The sequence below is a fragment of the Urtica dioica genome, chromosome 8 (assembly GCF_054948205.1).
Source record: "Urtica dioica subsp. dioica isolate 48M chromosome 8, U.dioica_male_clone48M_v1_H2, whole genome shotgun sequence".
NCBI classification, from domain to species: Eukaryota; Viridiplantae; Streptophyta; class Magnoliopsida; order Rosales; family Urticaceae; genus Urtica; species Urtica dioica.
The window spans coordinates 35,349,049-35,358,519 of record NC_142763.1 but is presented as its reverse complement, the minus strand read 5'-3'; positions in this window follow the sequence as shown (position 1 = coordinate 35,358,519).

The window sequence follows — 9,471 nt, the reverse complement described above, 5'->3', positions numbered from 1 at the left end:
CTTTGACACTGTTGACTGCTTCTTCGACTTCCAAGAGATCAGAGAATCTCCAATGAACATACAAAAACTAGTTACAGACCGTCTTGTATCCTCACAATTACCCCAATCTGCATCCACAAATCCTCTAATCTGTGTAGAGGAATTCTCGGGAAAGAACAATCCAAGACCCGGACTTGACTTTATTTATCTGAGAAGATGATGAGCTGCCTTGAGATGGACATCAGTGGGAGAATGAAGAAACTGACTCAAGGCATGCACTGCAAAGGAGATGTCAGGCCTTGTAATAGTCAGATACAAAAACCTTCCTACCAAACTCATATAATGCTTTGCATCAGCTAGAGCTACTCCACTACTTGTTGTTAGCACTTGCTTGGGAACCATTGGAGTGTGAACAGGCTTTGACTCTAGAAAACCATAATCCTCTAATAACTGCAGAGCATACTGTCTTTGATTCAACACTACTCCAGCTGAAGCTCTAGCAATCTCCAACCCCAGAAAAAATCTGAGTTGTCCCAAATCCTTCAGCTTGAAAGTAAAAGCAAGAAACTCTTTAACCTCTTCTATTGCCTCCATAGAAGGCCCTGCTAGGATTATGTCATCCACATAGAGCAGTAAAGCAACAAACTTCTGCCCAACTCCTCTTGTGAACAAAGAGTAGTCTGATCTTTACTGTGTGAAACCAGCTGAGACAATTGAATATGTAAACTTCAAGTTCCACTGTCTTGAAGCTTGCTTCAACCCATAAATTTAATTATGTAGTTTACACACCAGCCTTTTTCCTGTGAAAGTTTCTTCAACAAACTCCCCCTGAGGATGATATCCTAAAGGTAGGTCCATATAAACTTCTTCATGCAAATCTCCATTGAGAAAGGCATTATTGATATCCAATTGGGTAAGATGCCATTTCTGAGAGGCTGCCAAGGCTATCAACAATTTCACTGTGACCAATTTAGCCACTGGTGAGAAAGTTTTGATGAAGTCCACACACTCCTTGTGATTGTATCCCTTGGCCACCAATCTTGTCTTGTGTCTGGCAAGAGATCCATCGGAGTTGAATTTGTTGGTATACACCCAACGACATCCAATTGGCTTCTTATCAGCAGGTAGCTCTACCATGCTCCATGTCGTGTTCTCTTTCATTGCCTTCAATTCTTCATCCATAGTTGCCCTTCAATGCTCATGAGGAGCTGCTTGATTATAATATTTTGGCTCTGGATGATTTGAAATTGAGAGGCAAAAAGCAAAATATGAAGGAGATAGATGGTCATATGTAAATACCTGAGATAGATGATGTTTAGATGTAGGAAAACAACCTGGTTGGTTCACTATTAAGCCACAATGATAGTCTTTCAAGTAACTAGGAGATGTTCTAATTCTTTGTGGTCTTATAGTGGACTAGTGTTGGAGAGGTTAATTCTCATAATCAGACAGTGTTTGACCTGATTGCATCCTTGTCACACTATTATCACCTCTATTTGATTGTTCTACAATTATATCATCATCATCATCACAGGTACTAGGAATTCCATCATCATCATCATTGTCTCTATGGTCTTGGGCAACAATCTCATGATCAACTTCATGAGTATTATCTGCAGAAAAACTTTCAAGGGTTGTACTTGTAGGCAAAACAAGATCTGGAAAAGGATCTATATGATTCAAGTTATCAGAGATTCTACGAAAAGCTAAAACATTTTCATGGAAGATAACATCCCTAGATATAATAACATCTCTGGTTTTAACATCAAGCAACCTATATCCTTTGTAATCAAAAGGATAACCTAGAAAAACACATTCCTTAGCTCTAGGGGCAAACTTAGTTCTATGGTTTTCCAAGGTTGATGCAAAAGCTAAACAGCCAAAAACTCTCATAGACTCATAATCAACCTTTTTTATATAACAACTCAAAAGGATTCTTGTTATTAAGAAGAGGTGTCGGAGTCCTATTTATCAGAAAAACAGAAGTAAGAACACAATCAGACCAGTAGATAATAGGCAGTTGAGATTGAATGAATAAAGCACGAGAACCATTCAGGATATGTTGGTGTTTTCTTTCCACCACGAGTTCTGCTGAGGTTCTTCAAAACATGAGAATTAGTGAAAAATTCCATTTTTAGAAAAGTAATCTGCAAAGACTAATTCTCTGGCATTATCTGACCTGAAAAGTTTTATCTTAGCATAGAAAAGATTATCAATTAAGGCACAAAAACGAGGCAAAATATGATGAACATCTGCTTTGCTTCTCATTAGGTAAATCCAACAGAACCTTGTACAATCATCTACAAGAGTTAGAAAGAAACGATGACCAGTTCTAGGATTTACATAATAAGGGCCCCATATATCACAATGCACCAAATCAAAAGCAGTGTCACAATGTTTACTTTGAGAAAAGAAGCGAAGCCTTTTTTGCTTGGCTTGAGGACAAACATAACAAGGAATATCTCTATTACTAATAGTAAAACCAAGATCAGATTTCAAACTATCAAGACACTTATAAGAAGGGTGATCTATACGTCTATGCCACACATGATCAGTCACTTTGTTGATGTGCGCAATGGATTTCATCTTGATCAGTGAGGACATAGAGGTCTTGGTGGTTTTCACCCTTGTCAATCATCTTCCTGTGAATTGTATCATGTATGGTGAAGCCATGATCAGTAAAAGAAATAATCAAACTTGTCTTGCGTGTTAAGGCACTAATAGAAATAAGATTGAACTTGAAACTAGGGACGAGAATGACACCTCGCAGAGTAAGATGGATGTTGACTCTAATATCACCAAAGAAATGCACTGGGATAGAAGTGTGATTAGGCAAAGTAACTTTTGAGTTCTGTAGAGGTTTGAGACTCAAGAATAAAGAATGATCAGAACAAATGTGTTTAGTTGCACCAGTATCAAGAATCCACATTCTCTTATATCTATTTGATGAAAAATTAGAACAACTATAACATAAGGAACCACTCTTTTCGTTTATTTTTAAAAAAAATAAAGTTTAAACTCTCCAACATACCTTTAATGAAATAACTATTTATTTTCTATTTTGTATATAAAAAATTAAATTAAAACTTTCTTTATAAAATGTCAAGAATTTTATTATAAAGAGAGATTTTACTTTTTTAAATAAAATGGTAAATAAATATTAATTTTATTAAAGGCATTTTGGAGAGTTCAATTTTTTTTGTGTAAAAAATAAACGAAAAGGCATTTTTTTGTGCAACACATTTTTGTAACTTTGATTGCCAAGCCACAGCTCATTCAACACACTACTTTTAGCAAAGTCCATCAAAATAATACCATGCAGAGCGGAGTTAGACAATGACGTCCTAAATGTCTCCCACGAGTTCAGAAAAGTACCAAAAAATCACAAACCTTGAATTTCATGATCAAAGGTAAGATTCATCACCAACTGATTTAGAATTCTTTGAAAATTATTCAAGTGATCGGTCATTGGTGAACATTCACTATATCTTGAGGACATCATTTGCTTGATTAGGAACAATTTGTTGTTTCTAGTCTTTCTTGCATATAGCTCCTCAAGTTTGGTCCAAAGAGAACGAGCATGAGTCGCCAAGCTTACATGATTCAAAACATTATCATCTACCCATTGACGAATGTAACCACAATCTTGCCTATGCAACAAAGCCCATTCTTATAATTGAAACCATTCAAACTCAGCATCCTAGATGTGTTCGTCTCCATCGTCGCACAAAATAAACCGCGGCTTTGATACCACTTGTTGGGACATAACCACAACGCAACGAAATTCAAAAAACACAAAAAAAAAACCCCCCTCTCAAATAGATGCTGCAACTTAGAGAGAAAAATGACGAAAACACTTCAAAGAACACACATAAATTTTTAGCGTGGGAAAACCTCCTAAAATGAGGAGTAAAAAACTATGGGATCCGTAGGCCGCTTAATAATTTAATATATCCACTATAATCAACAATGGGCACAATCAAGGTTCTCTCTAGCAATATTTTGAGGCATACATCAACATCATCAAGATTAAGAATCAATCTCGTAATACAACAAGAATCAAGAGACACTTTCAATTGAAAACCTTAGATTCACAGTTTCGTTCTTCACTCAATAAACAGATGTACAAGGCTCATAGCCAGATCCCCACCGTTCAGAACGTACCTCTATATGTCACGGATGTTGTATCCAAAATCCGTGACGATCCAACGTTGGACAACTGTGCTAACTAAGATTTGCCGACGATGGTCAAAGCTGTTGCAAAAATAAGATTTGGGAATTTTCACTTTAATATTTTCTCTCTAGTTTTTCAACATTAATTCAAATTTCTCTCTTTGCTGAAGTAACGCAAAAAAAAAAAAAAAAATAAAATAAAATAAAAATAAAAAAATACACAAGTGAACCATATTTCACATAATGTTGAGCTTCTCTAACTAGGAGGTCTAGTCCACCAGTCTTTATAGTGGTGGTATTACTCCCTCTTTCTCATGGTACTAGTTGAATAAACGCGCGATGCGCGAGTCAGCAAAATTATTATTGTTTTCTTTTAAAAAATGGGAAATAAAAATAAAGAAAATAAAATAAGTTTAAGACTTTTAACTTTATTAAATTAAATCTAGGAAAATCGTTGTCAATGATGTTTAAAAAATTAAAAAAAAAAAAAAAAAAAGTAGAAAAAACTCTTTTATGATTCAAAAGTTTTTAAAATACTGCATGTTTTCCTATCCGTCAGATTTCTTAGAAGCATTATGGGAAAAAAAAATTTAGGTAAGTAAAAGTTGAAGTTAAATTTTGATAAAAGAAATTAAAATATATATATATAAAGAAATAGAAAGAAAAAAAAATTATATTTATATTAATAATAAATATTGTTATGTTAAATTGCAAAAGTGTATTATACATCAAACAATAAAATATAAAATCTACGTGTAATATTAATACCACATAGTTTTTCCAAGAATATATAATAATAATAATAATAATAACATATATTAAAAAATATACTCAAAATAACGTATGTTATAGGTATAATATAATATAGTATTAGTAATTATGATTATTGTTACCGGTCCATCTCGGTCCGGTAGAGCAGCGACGGCCGCGATAGCGACCACCCCGGGACTCCCCCGACGCATGGCCGACCTCCGGCCTCATGAGCTCGGCCTCCAGCTCCATGGCCGCCCTCCAACCTGACGAGCTCGACCTTGGCCTGACCAGCTCGACCTGACGAGCTCGACCTCGGCCTTAGCTCGACCTCGGCCTCAGCTCGACCTCGGCCTGATGAGCTCGACCTCGGCCTCAGCTCGACCTCAGCTCGACCTCGGCCTGACGAGCTCGACCTCGGCCTCAGCTCGACCTCGACCTGACGAGCTCGACCTCGGCCTTAGCTCGGCCTCCTTAGCTCGGCCTCAGCTCAGCCTCAGCTCGACCTCGGCCTGATAAGCTCGACCTCGGCCTAATGAGCTCGGCCTTAGCTCGGCCTCAGCTCGGCTTCCTTAGCTCGGCCTCAGCTCGGCCTCCTTAGCTCGGCCTCAGCTCGGCCTCCTTAGCTCGGCCTCAGCTCGGTCTCCTTAGCTCGGCCTCAGCTCGACCTCGGCCTGATGAGCTCGGCCTTAGCTCGGCCTCAGCTCGGCTTCCTTAGCTCGGCCTCAGCTCGGCCTCCTTATCTCGACCTCAGCTCGGCCTCCTTAGCCCGGCCTCGTCTTCAAGCCCGCCTCAGAGCCGGCCTCCAAGCTCCATGGACGACCCAGAGCCGGCCTCCGAGCTCCATGGACGACCCAGGGTCGGCCTCTGGCTCCATGGACGACCCAGAGCCGGCCTTCCTCCATGGCCGACTCAGACCCGGCCTTCCTCCATGGCCGACTCAGACCCGACCTTCCTCCATGGCCGACTCAGACCTGGCCTTCCTCCATGGCCGACTCAGACCCCGCCTTCCTCCACGGCCGACTCAGAGCCGGCCTTCCTCCACGGCCGACTCAGACCCGGCCTTCCTCCACGGCCGACTCAGACCCGGCCTTCCTCCACGGCCGACTCAGACCCGGCCTTCCTCCATGGCCAACTCAGAGCCGGCCTTCGGCCAAGGGGATGCCCAAAATGCCTCTTGGTCGCCCGTAAATACCAAGGCCCCTCCCTTGGTCCAGGTAATCCATTTTTGAGTCCCGAAACGCTGCCGAACTCATACTTCACTCGTTTCGCTCATCTTTGGCCTCTCACCACCTCTAAAACCTCTATACTCCACCTCAATCCCACTAATGTTGAGCGTCGGAGAGGTAAACAGAGGCACCCCCTCTGTTTCCCCTTTGTAGTTCACCTGTTCTTTACTGCTTTTCAGGTACTCTGACGAACTCAAGGGACATTCACAGCTAAGGGACGACTTGGGATACCAAGTCCGACACGCTCGAGTCAAGGCGAGACCACTTGGTCCGGCCTTGGGTCTAACCGCCTTTGACTCCTAAATCATTGTCCGAAAAACAGCGACAACATTTTGGCGCTAGAAGGAGGGGATCTCTCGACATTGGCGACACATTCCCTCTACCACTCTTCTTCATCCTACAGCGACAACATTTTGGCGCTAGATGAGTCAATTGCCCGTCACCTCCGCGGGTACTCGAGCGACGAGCTCGAGGTACGGTCTCCGACGCCTCGCGCACCGTCTTGAAGGGCAACCTCGCGATAGCGACAGCCAGCCCCAAGACCCGGTGAATGACCCCGAGGCCGAGCTCCGACAGGACACTGCCCGGCGGCTTGCGGAGCTCCTTGACCGCCATGGCGTCGACGGCTCGCTCATCGCCGATCTCCTCGGCTACGACGTCGAGGATCGATCCGCCCGAGACGACTCTGACCCCGACTACGTGGGGGAGTCAAGGACCGATGAGGCAACTCCTAGCCTCGCCCATTCACGGCCCGAGAGGTCCAATGGTGCTTTGGCCGATCATTCGCACCCGGCGCGACGGCAAGCACGGTCGCATTCCCGGGGACTCGCCCCCTCGGTTTCAAGAGGCGGCCGGACACGGCCCCTCACCGGGGAGAGAGCGACTCCGGTGGATGATGGGGCCGATAGCCGAAGCGCTCGCCGAACGATCCGACCGAGGGCGACCTCGCCCCGCCACGCGCCGAGTGCGGACCTTAGAGAGCGCTTGACGGCGCAGAGAAACTCCCGAGGGGAGGATCTCCGCCGGAGGCTCAACTCTCGGAGGGACGCGCTCTCCGCCACAACTCTCGGCCGACCTCAGGCCAACGTCGGAGACCAAGCGTCCAACGAGCGCCAACAGGCGACTTACGCGGTCCCGGCGGTCAGCCCCACGAACGGGCTCGACATGTTGACAATGATTCAAAGCCTCCAGAATCAAATAATCGATATGAGGGAGTCGGGGAGGCAGAGGCCTCATGGAGGGATCGAGGAGTCATACTCTCCCTTCGCCGCTCATATCCTCGCGCAGCCTTGCGTGGGGAACTTCAAATTGCCATCCATTCCCCCTTACGACGGGCGGACGGACCCGAACTTCCACATCCAACACTACGAGACATGGATGACGATGCAGGGACAGTCAGACGCCACCCTGTGTCAAGCCTTCAGCCTGACTCTCACAGGGTCGGGATTTGAATGGTTCCGGAGTCTGAGACCAGGGAGCATCTCGTCCTTCCAGGTTTTGCGAGGAGCTTTCCTTGCTCGTTTTGCCACTCTCGTGGCACAGAAGAAGTCGAAGACCTACCTCTTGTCTATCCGACAAGGGGAGACGAGACCTTGAGACAATACCTCGCTCGCTTTACCGAGGAGTCTCACAAAGTCGAAGGGTTCGACGATAAGGACGCCATCACGGCGATCACTGAGGGAGCTCGCACGGGCGACTTCCTCAAGTCTATTGTTGGAAAGGTCCCGCGGGACATGGCAGAGCTTATGTCAAGAGCCCGCGCCTAAATGGGAATCGAGGACTACCTCGACGGCCGAGATGGCCGGGGGACGGAGGGGCAGAACAGTCGCCGCCGTGACAGTCAAGACGAAGATCGTCCCGACCCTCGAAAGAAGAGGAGCAAGGGAGGCCAGGCCCCTGGCGATCGCTCCCGCCCGGGTCCTAGACCCCCGCACGTCGATAGCTTCCGAACGTTCTCGGCATTCACCCCTCTGAACACTTCGCGAGAGCGAATCCTAGCTTTGCACCGCGACGAACTAGGAAGCCCCGCTCCACTAACGAAGGATCCTGCGAAGCGGGACCGAAGCAAGTTCTGTGAGTACCACCAAGACCATGGGCACCCGACGTCCGAGTGTTACCAGCTCAAGTGCCAGATCGAAGCCCTCATTCAGGATGTGAAGCTGAAAGAGTACGTCCTTAGAACAATCGGGACGGCCGCGGCACACGGAGGGCGCCCGCGGCAAGGAAAAAAAGGTCTGACGACGGTGACCGTCACGGACCGAGCGGCAATTGAAGAACCGGAGAGCTCGCAACTGCACATTGTGGGCTCGATCATGGGCGGTCCGGAGTACGGAGACTCGGCCACGCAAAGGAAGAAGTACGTGCGTGAAGTTTCCCAAGGGAAAATAGCACACTACATCAACCACACATACGAGGCTCCTCCTCCGACCCCATTCTAGTCCATGTTCTTCACCGGCCAAGAGGCGGTGCAGGTCCTCCACCCGCACAACGACGCGATAGTCGTCTCGGCCCCGGTCGCCAACAACCTCGTCCGGAGAATCCTCATCGACAACGGGAGCTCCGTCGATATAATTTTTAAGTCGGCACCGGACAGGATGAAGCTATCCGGAATGAGACCGACCCCGATCTCGACCCCGCTCTTCGGCTTCTCAGGGGAGAGGGTCATGACAGAGGGAACCATCGACCTCCCGGTCACCTTCGGAACGCCGGAGGGGCTCGAGGTCACTCGCATCGTATCCTTCCTAGTTGTGGACCAGCCCTCGGCGTACAACATCATCATCGGCCGCCCGACTCTCAACCGGTTGAAGGCCATAACGTCCACCTATCACCTGATGATGAAGTTCCCGACTGAGAAGGGGATTGCCATCATGTTGGGAGACCAGTCGATGGCGAGGATGTGCTACATCCAAGGCGTGGACGGGAAGGGGAAGGCAAAGATGGTGAGCACCATCCTCTAGCTCGGTCAAGCTGCGGAAGCTGGTACTACGGTAGAAGCCTGCTCCCGTTCTCGTCGTATCATTTTATTTTCGGTTTAAAGACAATTTCAAATTTCAATAAGGCCAATGGCCTGGGAATGTAATTTTTGACTATTTCGACATGGTAATTAGATTACATTTCGCCTCGAAGCCTTTATCTTGTTGCATTATAATTTCTAGTCTCCTCTACGAGTACACAAGAAACTCGGGGGGCTAATGGGAAACAATGCTCAACGAAACTAAAACTCACTCCTAAAACTCACTCGCTCAAAAAAGAAAAAAAAAACAAAAACAAAAGTGTAGCAAAGTCTCAAGGGGCCGATGGTCAGGCCGGAGGTCCCAAAGAGAAACACACCCTCTACATG